Here is a 17,550-nt window from a genome sequence, read left to right as displayed (position 1 = left end):
CTGTTTATAAGTTAACACAGACATAGGATAAAGGAAAACAAAATTATCGGCTTGATCAAAAACTTCCGTGGCCTCAAGAAGTTTTTAATGATAGGGGTTCAATTCCCACTGTTTTCTGTAGTGTGTCCACTTGAGCTTTGGATATATCTTATTCTTAGGCTCATGTCCTAAAATGATTTTTCCAAATTGATGGTGCAGATATTACACAAATTATGGTGGGGCTCACTGAGCTGGCGACATCACTTCATTGCGAGTCTCGCTGCCGTCGGGTTCAGTAGCTTATCCGTGTCCTTTTATTGCCGTGAGACATGACATTCCTGTTGAGAAATGCCAAGTGACCCGAGCGAGTGGGAATGGGATGGGCTACTCCCCCTCCACCCGCCGATGGCTGGTGGTCGGTGCTCTGTAGGCCTAACCATGATGTATATGCTTCATCCACGCCGTACATCTATTTTTTATATAATTTTATGGTATTAAATAAAAAATGAGGTATATCCCAATCTCAAGTGGACCATATTACAGAAAACACTATTGATTGAACATCAACCATTAAAAACTTTGTGGGGGCTATAAAAGTTTTGGATCAAGCTAATCTTTGTTTTTTCTCTGTCTAGGTCTGTATGACCCAATCAATGGATTGGATGTCAAATAAACAGTACAGTGTGCCTTAGGAGGATTTTAATGGTGGATATCCAATCACTATTGTTTCCTGTGGTGTGGGCCACCTGAGATTTATATCCCTCTCATTTTAGGATCAAGCCCTAAAATGATATGTAAAAATGGATGAACAGCATGGATGACACATACATCATGGTGGCGCCCACAGAGTACCCATGATTTCACTTAATCATTACCACCACAATAGGCATTGTAAAAAATCAAGCTATACGTCCCTCTGGCAATTCTTTCCTTTGGTGTGGCCACTTAAATCATCAGTCAGCTTAACTTCCTGGCCTGAACCTAATGATGGATAATGCAACCGATGATTGAATCAATTATACATACACATCGCGGTGGGCCCTGTAAAAAATCAAGCTAGACATCCCTTCCCAATTGTTTCCCTGGTGAATCTGCCAGAACTTTATCCCTAGACCTAATTAAGATGCAGTCCTGCCATTGATAATTGGAGTGGATTTGGAATCAGTGGGGCCCACCTGAGCCATGCACATTTGCTCCCACCTAACCTTATTTACAGTATGCTTCCGAAGAGACCCCGGTGCATGCGTGCGCCTGTGTATATATTCGCACACACAAACATACTTTTTATTCATCTAGCTAATAAATGTCCACTAATATGAGATAATCAAATAAGCTTAACAATTTTTTTACCCTAATATAACTAATACATCTAATTTGGATGTTATAATTCGAAAATTAAACTTGTATGCTATGTATGCTAGCGAATGGTGGAGATGAAAATAACCAGTAGTCCAAATTCAACAAACAAATGTTTATAAATCAGTGCCTATGATCATTAGATTGATGATCTATCTATAGTGCTACCTGCAATTAGAGATGTTGATTTGAGTCAGTATATTGCACGTATACAGTTCTTAGTCCTTGTATTCTAACCGTCGCGCTCTGTCTTCCTACTATTCATAGCAGGGGTTATATAGGGTACAGTTCCCCCCTCGCGCTACAATACGGTATGGTGCCTGTTTTCCACCCGTAACTCATCCTTAGATTCATCTGAACCGTTCATGGTCTTATTACTACTGTATAGAAGCTCTTTCTTATAATCATGCATTATTGATGATCCTAACCTTTGAATCATAGAGATATTTAGTGAGAGGTGAAGAAACTTTGGCTTGGATTGTCTAACAAAACTAATTTGGAACATGATCAGTGATGAGTCTTACTAAACGAACGGTCAATTGACACACGATCATAACCAATGTACGGTAGAGAGGTGGCGAGGCGATGACAGGTTCCTGTTCTAATGGTTCTACCTTATCAGGTTTCTCGTTTTGCTACCATTTCTTTTGGAAGTGGTGTATGCCCACAAAGAACTCCCCACTTTATGTATGGCACAGATGAGTAATCCATCTGATGGTTCCAATGCATATATGATCAGAACCAAAAAACAGATAGGAAAGCTTACCAGCTGGGCCACACATTTAGGAAAAGAATAAATAAATTATTTTAAAAAGCATAGAAATGCTCCTACTTGTCGGGGGTTTCTTCCAGCAAATCACTATGTTTGGAGTGTTCATGGCAAAATAAGTTCTTTTTAGGCATTGAGGTCATGGCCCCATGAAAATGGCAACTGGTCCTGATCCTTATTTTGCAGGATTCCCTGCCCAAACAGATCGTTGGTTCTTAGGCAACCGAACTATTGGTAATAGATTTCTCTTCACTCATGGTTATTGTGCACACGAGAACACCAGTTCTAGGTGAAAAGTTCAGCAAAACTACTTTCACGCGGGGCCCATTTTAGTATGTGTATGATATTCCATCTTCCAACAGGGTTGCCCCACCATGAAAGCAGGACACCTTTAAAAATCTGGCTAGTTTAACTATCGAGTGGTTTTACATGAATTTGAAAGGTTTTTGGGCAGTTATCTATTGTTCTTTTTGGTGTGGCCCACCTCGTGGTTGGATTGGTCTAGCTTTTAAGGCATCCTCTTTTCATGGTGAGGTGTGATCCTGCAGGACGTTTTTGATGTCATACACACACCATGGTACGCCCTATATGTAGATGCACAAACCATTCATCTATTGCTAATTGGGTTTGAAACGTTCTCTTTGGGTCCTTTTGGTGCCTGTCTCAGGACAGTGGATTGTGTTGACTAGGTATGTCTATTTTACAATGGTGATTACAATTTCTTTATGATGATGATCATTACAATTGCACTGAAAATGGATATTTATTGTTTGGTACAATTACAAATTGGTGTTTTCTTCACTTTTGAGTTTAATCCAACCTTTTTCTTTGTGAAGGTACATCAATATGGGAGATTCGTATCATGTAGAGGCAGCCCTGTGGACGATTTACTATGCTTGTCATCCAACGACGCAAACGATTCATATCAGTGTTTTCTCACTTTTAATTTGCTGTCTCCATTAATAATCTGTGAACTCTTGTTCCTTCTGTCAGATGGGCAAAGTCTTAAACTTTCCTTTTATGATATGTTTGTAGCCAATAAACCTTTGTAATTTACCGTGCTTATCATTGTCTGCCAGGTTTATAACTTTTAGATACATTTCAATGATGATGTCAGTAGATACATTTCATTGAGAATACATTTGAGTGCATAATCAAAACTTTTCAAACTAATGGTAATAGTGAATACAAGAAATTTAAAACCTTTCTTGAAGTGCATTGCATTACTAACATTTTCACTTGTCCCCAAATCTTTAAATGCTATCATGTATTTTTCTAATTGGCCGTGATTCACTTTCTAAAAAGCATGAGAAGTACTTTCTTAATTCTCTTTTTTTATTATCAATTTATTATGATTATCACTATAATTTTCAAAAAAAAATCACTATGCAGCCTGCAGACCAGGCCAACTTCATATATTTTTATATTTCCATGCATCTCTCTCTCTCTCTCTCGGATCCAACAACAAGCTATGCGGGCCCTCTACGATGTTTGAGAGAAATCCACCATCCATTTTACCGGCTCAAGTTAGGTCATTCCCACTGGGATGAACTGAAAACACAAATATTAACCTCATCCAAAACTTCCATGGCCCCAAAAAGTGGGCATTTGCATCCCACTTTCTCTTGTAGTGTGCAATCTACCTCATTTTTTGGATCATGTACTAACGTGAGCTAATGAAATCGGATGGACCGGTTGGATATCTCACGAACATCACAGTAAGCTTCAGGTTTCTTTCAACTATTGGCTTGGGCATAGGCAATTCGGATCCCCTTCTTACATATAGTGCTCTTGAAGATCTGCCTGATCCAAGACTGTAGCTTCCAGGAAGGTTTCAAAGGCAGGCATCTAATCCCAATTGTTTCATGTGGTGTGACCCACTTGAGTTTTGGATCTTCCTCATCTTTTGCCTCATGGCTTAAAATAAGCTGCCCAAATGGATGCATGGAGTCGATATAACAAGGAAATCACAACGGGCTCCACAATAGCTGGGGTTATTGGGGATTTCTATAACCCCATTGTCCTTGCAGGAACTGCTTTGATTAATGTATCACCATTAATTCCTTGTGGAACCCACTTATGAATTAGTGTATATTACCAGGATCAGTATGATTGTACCACATTCGATCCATCGATGTATCCACATGCAAACTAGACCCACTCTTTGGCTCATTAACATATCCTCAGACGTCAGTGGTGTTTTTTTTTTTTTTTTTGTCTGGGCAACTGACCTTGTGGGGCCCACAAAATCACAAGCTTTAGCACTTGTGGGACCTACACTAGTAGATTGGCCCGATTAGTAATCATTAGTGAAGTTTCACATTCCTACTTGTGTAGATCATCTGACCCAGCCCATTCACATTCTTAATTGTGTAGAGGCTGTAATAGGCCGGCCCATCAATTGATTGGGACTGCTATTTTGTGACCAGTCATGACCCGTTTATTTGATGGACCTAAAATCTGGACCAAGCTTTCGACCGGTGGCAAAACAAAAGATCTGTAAACTCAGGTGATGGCAGCCTGATCTGGAAGCTTAGCAAGCCAGCCATGTCCCCTACCAGTTCTATAGTTGGCGTGTGTGTGTTCTTCACAGTTTATTAGCCATGGTGACCATCCACTGCATAGATGGCATACATGACCATCAATTCAGACCATCGAATTGTGTGTGTGTGTGTTTTGAATGAAGCACAACTCAAAGACCACGCAGTTAATAAATCTAACCGTCCAATTAGTGGCTATAAAATGGGTGGTTTAAAAGGAAATTAATGGTCGGCAACTGGAATACAAAATGCAAAATCAGATTGTTGAGGCCACAGTAAACTTGGAAAATGCTTGATCTACAATAGAGCTAATGATCTTGGTCACCCTTCAATAATCCATAAAACTTGACTCTACACAATGTCCAGCCAATTCTAGCCCAAGAAATGCTTGATTCACAACAGGGCCCAAGATTTTAGTCATAGTTCGAAAAACTAAAAAACTCAACTGGAATAATGTCTAGCCTACTCTGAGTTGTGTCACGCCCCACAATTCGGATACAAAGTGTGCACCTTTAGATCTGAGTTGCGATCCATAATTCATAAACCGAGTATACGTATACTAGCATATCATATGGTTATTTAGAGTCGTAGTTTAATGTATTCTAAGTTTTGACCAACATTTAACATTCAAACATCCACACAGGCCATGCAATCTCACACTTTTTCATCATTACAATCATTACGTACTCAAATCACATCACAAATTATGAAATTCAACCACGTCCACCCATTTGAGACTTTATTTATTCATAAATAACCACCATTTTTCAATTTAAAAAATATATATATTTATTAACAACTATCTAAACAAATGTCTAACTATGAGTAGGTAACATAATGTAATTCTAAAGTTCATTATTAGCAATTATGGTTAAGCAATCCACTCAGTTGGTCCATCACAATGAGTTCATCCTCAGATAAGTATGGTTATTGATCCTGTGAATCATCTATCTCATTCGCCCCACCTACCGGCATCTAAATTGTGTTTCCTATCTTGAACACCTCTATACGGTTGTCATTCCGCAATCTTAGCTGGCCAAGCTAGTTAGTGAATCTATCATAGTTCATATACCATGCAAATAAGATATCATAAGCAACAACCAAATATGTATATGTTTATATGCAGTTATGAGTATGTATTTAGAAAATGTTATGAAATGCATTTAAAGTAGGATAATCGTCTACTTGCTTTAGTTGGATATCTATCAATCTGCTTCTACACCTAGTAGGCTTCTACCATAGGTAGGCATGTGCAACACTCGTATCTACTCCATGACTAGGCTTCCATTAAACGTAGGCATCTGATAATGAATCTAATAGGAGACCATGTAAGGAGATTCCTTTGGAACCCAGGCACTAGGTATGCATCTGCAGGTCGTTCTCAGCCCAGTGGGAGCATGCCCAGCCCCCGTCCAGACATCAATCCAAGCTCCTGTCAGCCGGCCCCCCTCCTCCAAACTTCTCCTCAATCAAGTCCCTCTCCTAACAGGGAGGACCTTGACCATCTCCTTTGCAACGACTCTGTGGCTACTCATGTCTGGAGCCACTTCGCGCATCTCTTTAATATGTCATTCATTCGCAATCAAACTATTCACTCTCGGCTCCATCAATGGTTCTCGGCTGCAAGACGATCCTTGCCTTCGCAACACCTCCGAGGTATTGCTTCATCCTTCATCATTTGGGAGTTTTGGTTAGGGAGGAATGCAGCTAGATTTGATAACAGCCCATTCAAACCAGGCCCTACAATTCAAAAAGTCACCAGATGGCTTCGGGATATAGGTTCTCTCTTGCCCAACTCCGGTCCCACTTCCCTTCTCGAAAATTCTATCATGCAAGCGTTGGGGCTGAGTTCTTCTGGTTTTATCGGCGATAGAGTTCGGATCATCTCTTGGGCAAAGCCACCTCCGGGTTGACTCAAGCTCAATGTCGACAGTTCGGTGAGGGACAATCCAGGGATTGGTGGAGGTAGTGGTGTTTGTAGAGACCATCAGAGAAGTACGATCTTTGCGTTCCACAATTTCTATAGTCAGGCGTCCAATACTCTTGCCGAAGCTCAAGTGATGGTGGACGACCTTCGATTATATAGGAACATGGGGCTCACCGATATCATTGCGGAGACTGATTCTCGTGTGATTTATGATGCAATCCTCAATCCCAGCTCATCATGCTGTTAGAAAGTTTGGTATAATCTGGGTAAGATTCTGCAGCTGGTTCAGCCCGTGCGCATCCAGTTCTCTCACACCCTGCGGGAGGGCAACTCGGTTGCCGATGGTCTCGCCAAATTAGCCAGCAGCAGGTCCCCCAATGCGCTCTTCCTAGCTCCGGCCACTCTTTCCAGGTCCATTAGAGGCTTTCTCTCCTTTTGGATAAAGCGTCTATGGGCCTGCTTAGGCACCTCAGACCAAAGAAAGGCATAGGCTGAGTGGTTTTCCCCAGCCTGGAAGGACTTGTGGCTAGCGTCCTAGCATAGGCTAAACAACCTGTTGTCTCCCAATTTGGCGGGTCGCGGTTTCTCTGGGGCCCTGCTCCTGCGTCCCCCCGGCCCTCTCTCCTCTTGGCACGCTGTTTCCCGTTGAGCGCCTATGTTATTTTTATTCTCTTTCGTACTTTCCCGTTCTCCTCAGTTGTTTCCTTTTGTGTAGCTTACAATAGGTGGTCTCATTCCTTTTTGTAAGGGCCCACCCGAATGGATGTACATGATCTTGGTAAATGAATTTCAGTGGCAAGAGCTCACTTCTCAAAAAAAAAAAAAAAAAGGCACTAGGTATGCATGCAGTCATCTAGAGCGGGCCTCTACGAATTAGCACAAGAGCACTATGGATGCATGTAATGCATGCTTAATGCAGTATGCATCAACATATGCAATCATTATATACATCTCTCGGTACAAGAGAAAACAATAGATTTATGATCATAATGCTTTACATATTCACATATTCCATTCACGTTGCTAATTGTTTAAAACATGAATCATACAACAAGGATCATCTTACCATGGTAACATAGTAGTATAACAATCATAAGAATCATAACATCTATCTTAATCATATAAATAAAAGGCATGTTGGGATTCGCTCACCTGTTCTTGTAGAGCTAAATTTGTCGAATAGTTGTATACTTTGGAATTTAGAATCCAAATCTCTATTAAGATAATTTAAAAAATAATAAATTTAGCTATTTCATCTAGTGGGGCCCACCTTTGATCAATTTCAGATGACCCACTATAAATCCAATATGGTCTTATTAATCCATTATCTCAGTTTAAAAAATCAAAACAGGGGACTGTCAATCAATGCGGTCGATCGATCGAGCCAGCATCAAATGCCCTCTATCAATCCTCTGATCAATTGTACAAGAAAAACTATATTTAATAGATTAATTCTTTGAACACTTTTGATCACCTTCGATCGATCGATAAGTTAATCGAACCCCACTCATCGGTTAATCAACAAATACTAGATTTAATTCAACTTAGTTGCTGGACAATTTTAACCATCTTCGGTCGATACAGTCGATCAATCAAAACCACTTGAGGATCTCTTCGATCGATCAAAACCAGGATTTGATCAATCGAAACAAGGCTTCGATCAATCGAGTGAACTTTCAAATTAAATTTTTTGGTTATTGGACTAAAAGCAACATGTTCGATTGATCAATAGATAATCTTCGATCGATCGGGTCTGTTATAAAATATGATTTTCTAAAAGTTTTAAGGTTTTTCCTCCATCACCTTAACTTCTATGAATTTAATCAATTCTTTAATTAAGTCCAAACTGCCCAATGATTTTTTCATTATTAAGTTTGGAAATATAAAAGAAGCGTTCAAATTTAAATTACAATTTTTATTTAAAATCATTCTACAGCAATACTCTCCTTAGATCGTTTTAGTCAATCCAACAATCAGGTCACTCTAGAATTCAGGGCCCTGATATGATTTTCTCTTTAGGAACCTCTTATTCAAATTAATCTAGATAAATATTATTAGATTGCCCAAAACTGATCTCTATAACAGGAGATCTTTTGTAAACCCTTCCTCTTTCTTCAATCCTCCCATACGTTGAAATGATGGACACAAGGCCGATCCTCCCCATTCGCCCTGTTCATTATGTAGATCTAGCATTTTAATCAAAATACATAAAATTTTAAAAAAAAACAGATAAAAACTTACTGGTAAAAGCACCTCCATCCACTGGGATTACCCCTACCAAGGTGTTATTTGATTTTTGGTTATTAATCACATAATTAAATTTGTATTCCTCATTAAATGTTGGTACGAGCAAAACCTTGCTCAGTGAGTCTACAGCATGCAGGGAGTAAAACAAGGCTTATCAAGGTGCTCCCATAAAAATTCAAAACAACCATGAGTATGTTATCACGAACAAGCATATTATCACATATGAGTATGTTATCATATATGAATAAATTATCGTAGATGAACATGTTATTATAACATATCATTGTTGAACATATCACGTTATTAAGATGGATATACAATTTATATATAATGTTTGGATGATGTATGTGGTGTATAGGGCGACCCTTACTTGGAAGGAACGGGTCCACCTTTTGGATGTATTTGTTGGTATTGTATATGATGATGTCCTTTTCATATTCTTAGTTTGAATAGTTGTAGTTTGCCTAAATAGTTTAACAAAAAAATCCATCTATCATTAACCGAATTTGGTGCTCTGGTAGTTTGCCAAGTCTGGCAAGTGGTGAGGAAGTTGTCGCGACTCGAGTTTGGGACTTGGAAAGTAGGAGGGTCAGGGTTTCGAATTTGAAGCATAACAATTGAAGCCACATGAGCAGAATTACCCTGCCCACAATTTAGAATTGGTAGTCATAGTCTTAGCATTGAAGGAGTGGATAGTATATCTACAAAGAAAATTTTGAGCTTTTTACCGACCCCAAGAGTCTGATACTTATTTTCTCAAATGGGGCTTAACTTGCAGCAGTACAAGGGGATCAAATTTTCACCGATAACAAGAAGAAAAAATCAAGATCTCACCAAAATAAGTTAAATGTTGTTTTGTATGTTCTCTTTGTTACATGGATTTAATAGAGTAAAGGGGAGCATTTGAGGGAGAGCATTACAAGTATTTATATATCGAGTCTTATATTTATATTGTAAATATTTGTTATTCATGACTTATAATTTTGAGTTATTTTGGTTTGTCATTATTATGGATCATGACAATGTAGAAAACTGAAGACCGAACACACATGAAGCATCAAGAAGCAAAAAAAAAAAAAAAAAAAGGTAAATTAAGGTACCTTCGTGACCCTAATTTTAGACCCTTTTAGGTCCAAAACAATATTAACCTCTATAAGATTCATTCTTAACAAGTAAACATTTGCTTGATTATCCTATAGGCATAAACCTTAATTTGATCATGATAAGTTATGCTATAAGAGGTTTAGATCTATTGTAAAATAGAAACCCAAACAACTTTTCTAAGAAGTACTGATCGAATCAGCAGTTAATTGATTGGACTCGATTCGATCGAGAGTTTCGATCAAACGATCGAAGGTTTGATCAAAGATAGTAAGAAATGCCCAGTGAATAACTTAATATATCTTGAAATTTCTCGATTTAGTCGAAGGTGTGTTCAATCAATTGAAGGTTCGACGGATTGATCGATAGCTAGTCATAATAGATTTGTTGAAACTTTTTTTATATATATTTGGCATCTGAGTCTTTGCGATGATGATGGTGTTACGTTATTTACAAGCCCTAGTGCATTACCAGCTTTTCCAATACTCTTTAAGCTATCATCCAAAGAGATACATGCATTTCTCCTTGTGATTCATCACTCTAAAGAGCATTCAAAGCTTTATTTGAGGACGAACATGGTATCTTACATTCTCTAGACATTAGACACTAAACCCATAAGTAAATCATAATATCTATCATCATCTAAAATGCCCATCTAGGTGAATCTCCAATTGAAACCAACTATCCCGTAGTTATAAGAGATTCAACTTCTCTCCCATTTGAAGGCAAAGAATATTGACATTAAAGATTGGCGGAGCACAAGAGAAGTAGATTCAAGAAGAGAAGATGCATCTCAAGAAGGCTCTACAACAAGACTCGATCCGACCAACAAGTAATGGTCAATTTTAGAGTCTATTGTATACTATTTTCTTGTGTAAGATTAAGTATAGAATTTGTAACCCAAACTTAAATAGATTTTTGTGTAGTACTGCCACCGAATATGGGTGCGTATGTGTTAGCCTCCGTGGAAGCCTCCAGTAGGAGTGTATGTAGGTTCTTGGATTAGGCCGGTGTAGTTCTTGGATTAGGACGGTGTGGTTCTTAGTAAACCGATAGAAAATCAAGTAATACTTCCCGGGAGTAAATGACTTGGATGGAAACGTTTTCCATTAACACGGGTGAGTACATGTAAGTCTTTGTGTATGATCGTCACCAACACAGGTATGTACATGATTCACCAATATGAGTGAGTACATATAGGTTTGTAGTGAACTTATAAAATCATTGTAAAGATTTTTGCTGAACCTATGGAAAACCAATGAGATAGTGAAATCCGATATATTCAAAAATAAAGTACATCCGCCAGAAGTGAAGTAGTTATTTAACCAAATCACTATACATTGTTGTGTTTATTCTTGCTTATATGAATGTAATTTTATCATGCTTGTTATTGGATTTGTTTAATTCATATGAATGCATGATTAGATTGTAGGCTAGGCACTTAATTTGTAGCACATATAATTTGTAATTTTACCTCTCTTATCATAGACTGATTGCTCAATTAGTTCAATCATTTATAATATATGATATTGGACCATTATGCCTTAATTGAATTTAAATTAGTAAATTGATTAAATAGGTAAAGAATTTTAAGTGGTCCTATTTTCTCTGCTAAAAGAACGTATCCTATCACAGATCTAACTATAATACACTCAGAGAGGTTGTCTCTTACAATCTTATCAAAATGGGAGATCTTCCCAAAGACGTTTAGAGAGTGATCTGCAATGTTGATGAAGTTTCCGAATATCTGGAGGTCGAACCCTTTTCTAAGGATCTAAGCATATCCAATTGTTGTTCCGACCCAAATCAAAAGATGGACACACTAGCAAACCGAGTTCCAAGTTATACATTAATCAAAATTAATAAAATGGGAGAGCACGATGAAGGAATTGATTTGTTCGATAAAAGATCAGTATCAAGTGGATTTGGACCATCCAACACCTATGAGTAGAGACCAGGAGACCACCCAGATATCTCATCTAATGATCCGATCCTATGGTCGTACTTTGATTTGGATCAAGAGTTTGGGATCATAATCTGGTGGATCTTATCCATTAATTCCTTCTAACACTCTAAACCATCTAACAACGATGAGTCAGGTCAAACGTTCGATTAGGTTCTACAGATGCATGACCATAAGATATTTTAGGTCCAGGATGACTTCAACTCCTTGGTGGGTTCCTGATTGTAATTCATTTGTCTTCAGCAAGGAAACTCGGTTAGGGTTTTTGTCACCTCGACAAGCTATAAAAAGAGCACACGAAGAAGAGCTCGAGGCCCTACGCCAAATACATCTATTCACTTTTCAATTTACCTTTCATTTATCTTAGCCTAGCTTAGCCTAGATTTAGCATAAATCGCTATTGTCCAACGTCTAGCCCTACCGTACCATAGGATTAAATTAAATGTTTACAACTTAAGTTGTTGGAACAACTAAATTCTTACTTAAACGATTGCACTTATTTGATCACATCCTTTTAAACATCACCTTGATCATCTGTTCCGATAAATAAGTTAGGATCTATCTCTCGATTGTTATTTTTATAAGTTATTATGAATACTTTGTCAATTGTAATGATCCACTTATTCAATTAATGAGATCGGCATTGTTTAGCTATTTTTGTTTATTTGTTCATATTTATTCATTTAAGAAGTATGTTTTGAAAGCACGGGTGAAAAAAATAATTTAAAAAAAAAAAAGTCCGTAGATACAAAGGCAAAAAAAAAAAAAATCTATTTGGAAAGGTTAATCCCTACCTTTTCATAAGTCATCTTATCATTGATCACAATGAGCAGTTGAGAGGATAGCCGAATTCTGCATTCAGTATCTCATCAGTCTAACTCAACATAGAGGCATCAATCTTGGATCAAACATTAAAGTTAATAAACTCTAATTTGCCTGTCTATCATATTCACACATGAAATCTGAATAAAGACTCTGATCACACATATGACCTTATTTGATTAAATTGAAAATCAACACCGGATACATCTCATGTAGGGTGGATTGGCTTGTTTTTTGTTTTTTTTTTGTGCTGGTGCACATCCCGCGTGTAGGTTAGATTGGCTTGTTTTTTGTGCTGGCCGGGTGCACATCATGTAGGGTCTTGCCCGTCGGACTGGCTGGGTCTCATGCACACAACATTTGGGCACCACAGTAACCAGCTAGGCACCATCCCCAGTTGTCGTGGCACCGGTACCATGTCGAAGCTAGATCTAATGAGCCATGTGTGGCCCCACTATTATATGATCAATGAAACTAGACCCACTCTTCGGTTCATTTGCATATCCTCAGACCTCAGGGGCGTTTTGTTTGTTTTTTTTTTTTTTTCCTCCTCCAGGCAAGTGACAGCTTGTGACGCCCACAAAATTACACACTGTAGCACTTGTGGGACCTACGGTGGGCACGTTGGGTCAATTAATAATCAGGATTGAAGTTTCAAGTCTGAGCCCGAACCATGTTCGCATTAATCAAGCACAGGCAAGCCTGCAAGCCGAATCGTTGATCCCTGCCCATTCACATTCCTATGTATATGGGTTGCGATAGGCTAGCCCATCAATTGATTGGGTCTCCGAATCTGGGATCAGTCATGACCCATTTATCTAATGGGCCTAAATCTGCCCGAGCTTTCAACCAGCAGCTAAACAAAAGATCTGTAAGCTCAGGTGATGGTGTGCAAAACCTAGAAGCCTAAGAAGCCAGCCATGTCCCTTACCAACTGTAAGATTCATGTTGGAGTCTTAGAGAATCGTTGATGGGAGATAGACAAACATCCCCCTAAATATCCCGGGCTCTCTGATCTGGCTTAATTAAATTTGTATCATTTGGTTGTATGGACATTAATTTCACTGGTATGGTTTGGATCATCTAATTATCAGACATAGCAGATGAATGGCTTAGATTACTCAAACATAAATGTGGGCCCAACAGCATGCCTCTTTACCACAGGTTATCTAGAAAACTCTTATGTTGTACACACATGAAATGGTGATATTGTATTATATTGGCTGTTCACATCCCCACTGTTCCTTGTGGTGTGGCCCACTTCATTTTTAGACTGGCCTGATTTTGGGGTGCACTTTCTAACACGATATAGTGAGAATGATTGACGGAGTAGATATCACACATATCATGGGTGGGCCCCACAGAGCTTTTTTCCTTGACGGGCTCTCTGCACGGGCCCATATAGCTAGCGTCCATGCCAAATGGGCAAGTGATGAACAATGGCAATGTTTTCTGGGATGACTCGAGACTTTCGTTGCACGCAACGCGAAGTATAAATGCAGAAACAGTCCGATGAATGCAACCATGTTAATTTGAGTGGGCCATGGTCCAATGTTCATGGACCAAGTACGACCATAGGCCATTGATTTGTACAGTTGAACGTGAGCCATGGATTGTTTTATTTTTCTTCAGTCTATATTCAGCTATGTGTATCAACTGTCAGGATCATCCATGCGTCATAAGTATCTCCCTGCGAACACGATTTGGGTGCGACCCCAGATCCAGTGGGTGGGACCCTGACCATGGGGCCCACCTCGATGTATGCGTTGTATATCTACACCGTGTATCTGTTTTTCCAGAACATCTTGTGGCATGGGCCAAAAAATGAAGCAGATCCAAATCTCAGGTGGGCCATACCACAAGAAACAGTGATGAATGACGATTATAAACTTTTTTGTGGGCCATAAAAGTTTTGTATCGAGCTGAAATTTGTATTTTCACTACGTCTAGATCTTTATGACCTTATCAACAGGTTGGATGGCAAATAAATATTATGATGGACCTTAGGAAGTTTTTAATGGTGGCGTTCAATGACCACTTTTTCCTGTGATGTGGTCCACCTGATATTTCTATCTACTTCATTTTTTGGTTCATGCCCTATAATGAGTTGGAAAAATGGATGGACGGCGTAGATATACAATGCATACATCGAGGTGGCCCACCGTCAGCGTCGTCCTCATAGCGGCCGGTATGGAAAATCGACTAGAAAACGGACGGTTGTCTCAGCATGTGGGCCCCAGAAGCCCGATACACGAATGACACCTGCGCCATACGTACGCATGCACACCTGTACATAAAATGTACGAAACTACGGTAGAGCGTGACTATCATACGCATGCACACCTCCGCTGCTATACATCGTCGTCGCCTATGTATCATTCAATCAAAATCATCCAAATCATAGAACCTACTGTAAATAGCACACGCTACCAAAATCAGATTGATTGGATGGTCCAAATCATCCAAATCGTAGCCCATTATTTTATTGAATTTAGACCATCCACTTTTCATTTGTATCGTACATTAGATGGCCCCTAATTGGACAGATAATCTGCATTGTGATTTTACAGTTATACCAGTCTCAAATGGGCCCCACAATTTGGATGGTTTGGATTGAAGTACATTTACATGACTTGTGCAGCGAGTGTCAAATGACTCATCATATGGCTTCGATCTAGTCAGCACAGAAGTACGAAAAATAAGTGACGGTGGCCCCAAATGCGTGTGGTGGGGCTCACTTGAACTTTTACGTTAAAGCATGTAAACGCTTGAAGTTCAAGCTAACATTCCCTTAGACCAACAGATATGACTTGTCATTTCATAATGTCCGAACTTTGAAATAGCATATATTCGTAGTGTATCGGACCCACCGATACCGAGATGATGGCTTTAAGAGGAGTGATTTGGTAGTCCGCAGTACTATCATTTTGGGCAGTTCTTTGCAGTATCCACCATGCACGTTGCACCAGGTGTTTGGAACTGTTCATCAACTGGGCCATGCCATGAACAGGCAAGGACCCACCTTCTCAGTACTCGAATCTGCCGGTTGAATACAGTTGTTGGGCATTTTTCTAATCTAAACTTCAGATTGTAAGCCAAATCTCTAGTGGTTAAGATCAAATGATCAGCTTGAGGAAAATCTGGTAACCCTATCCCATCAATGGTTGGGCCACCTCATCTACCTTTCCAATGGCTATATCAGGACTTGTACGGTGATGATTGGAGAGAACCACCCAAATTGGTGATCCGGCAGGCCAAAGAAGAACTCCGCTATCATTGTAACCACAAGTTTTGCCATTTTTAATGAACCAAAAACAAGAAAAACAAAAGTCAAATACTACGTAGCACGTGGACTATACGAGGAATGTTCATAAGAGATATGCTTAAGGCGAATCATGAGAGGAGAGATTGAAGAGCTGATCAACACCATACGTGCGAACTTATCTAAGTCGTGCGAGATCCAGACCATTTATCAGGCGGGGCACGCTGTGAATGTAATCTGACCTTAAAATCAGATTAGTCTGCTCATCAGGTCGGCCAGTGTGATAATAGATCTTTTAATAATTTATTCCAACTGTTCATTTTGCGACGTATGCAAGTGGCCACTGAATAAGTAGGCAGCTTGATTTTTGAACAGTGGCATGTTTGGTAGAACCCCACGATACAAATGGTACGGATCTTGACTTTATTATTTTAAATATATGAAAATGGGATTTGAGAAAATCTAATTCAAGGGTTTAGGTTAAAGAGAAATGGGTTTTCCATATAGTTGCAAATGAAAATGGGATTTGAGAAAATCTAATTGAAGGCTTTAGAAGATTAGAAATAAGGAATCTTCCTTTGTTTGTCAAAGAAGAAAGCATCTATTCCCTTGTGGAATTGAGTAAATGATATGCATTTTCCTCTTCCCTTTTCTTCTATAGCCATAAGATCTGACATTCCTGTTGAGAAATGCTAAGTGGGCCCAAACAAATGTATTTTGTAAGTGGGTCCCTTCACTAGTGGACATGATGGACAACTTGCAAGATCAGAGCCATGAATCAAGTGATCCCCACCGCGTGTTGTCCACATCAGCCATATGTGCATGAAGCAAATGGACGGTTGAGAAATTGACAAGCATTCAAAATTATATATACACATGTGGCCCACTGATGGTCAGATAAGCATGATATTCGGAACATGGTATATACATAGTGGGGACTATTTGATGAACGGCTCTGATCTTTGATACCTGTGTATCATTTACACGTGTTAGATGAGTACACGTACAAATTTCACTCTATCAAGAGAGCAATATTCGAGAGAGCAACTTTTCTTTAAGCAGAGAGCTAGCTTTATATTGTTCTCACTCATCCTCATGTCACTTTTCCCACCTGGGAACCGTAGGTTCCTGAGCATGTGAATAGTGTACTTATGCAGCTATCTGGCATGACTAGGACACATGGTTGTGTGATCTAGACAGTTGAACTAATGGGCCCAAGATCATGATTTCAGCTTCTTTAGAATCTTCTGGATTGGACCATCCGTGGTCAGCGAATCATGGTTAGTTAAGAAAGATATAGCATCCATCTTAGAAAAATGATGAGAATTAGATCACTAGGTGTTTTCAATCATTTTTTAAGGGGCCTTCATACGTGTGTAGGCCCAACAAACCAACGGTCTGGATCACTGAACCATGGGCTAACTTGCAATGAATGGGCGCAGCACCATTCACGGTTTTGATGCATTAGGATCAGATAACTCGCTTACTATATATGTGGGGGCCTAAGAATGTTTGAGATAGCGGTTTGACCTATTTTAAATTTTGTTCGGATTTGGATTGGAAGAGGTTTGCTATGACATACGC

The sequence above is a fragment of the Magnolia sinica genome, chromosome 1, assembly GCF_029962835.1.
Source record: "Magnolia sinica isolate HGM2019 chromosome 1, MsV1, whole genome shotgun sequence".
In the NCBI taxonomy this organism is placed as follows: Eukaryota; Viridiplantae; Streptophyta; class Magnoliopsida; order Magnoliales; family Magnoliaceae; genus Magnolia; species Magnolia sinica.
The sequence above is the reverse complement of the archived record's forward strand: the minus strand, read 5'-3'. Positions refer to the sequence as shown.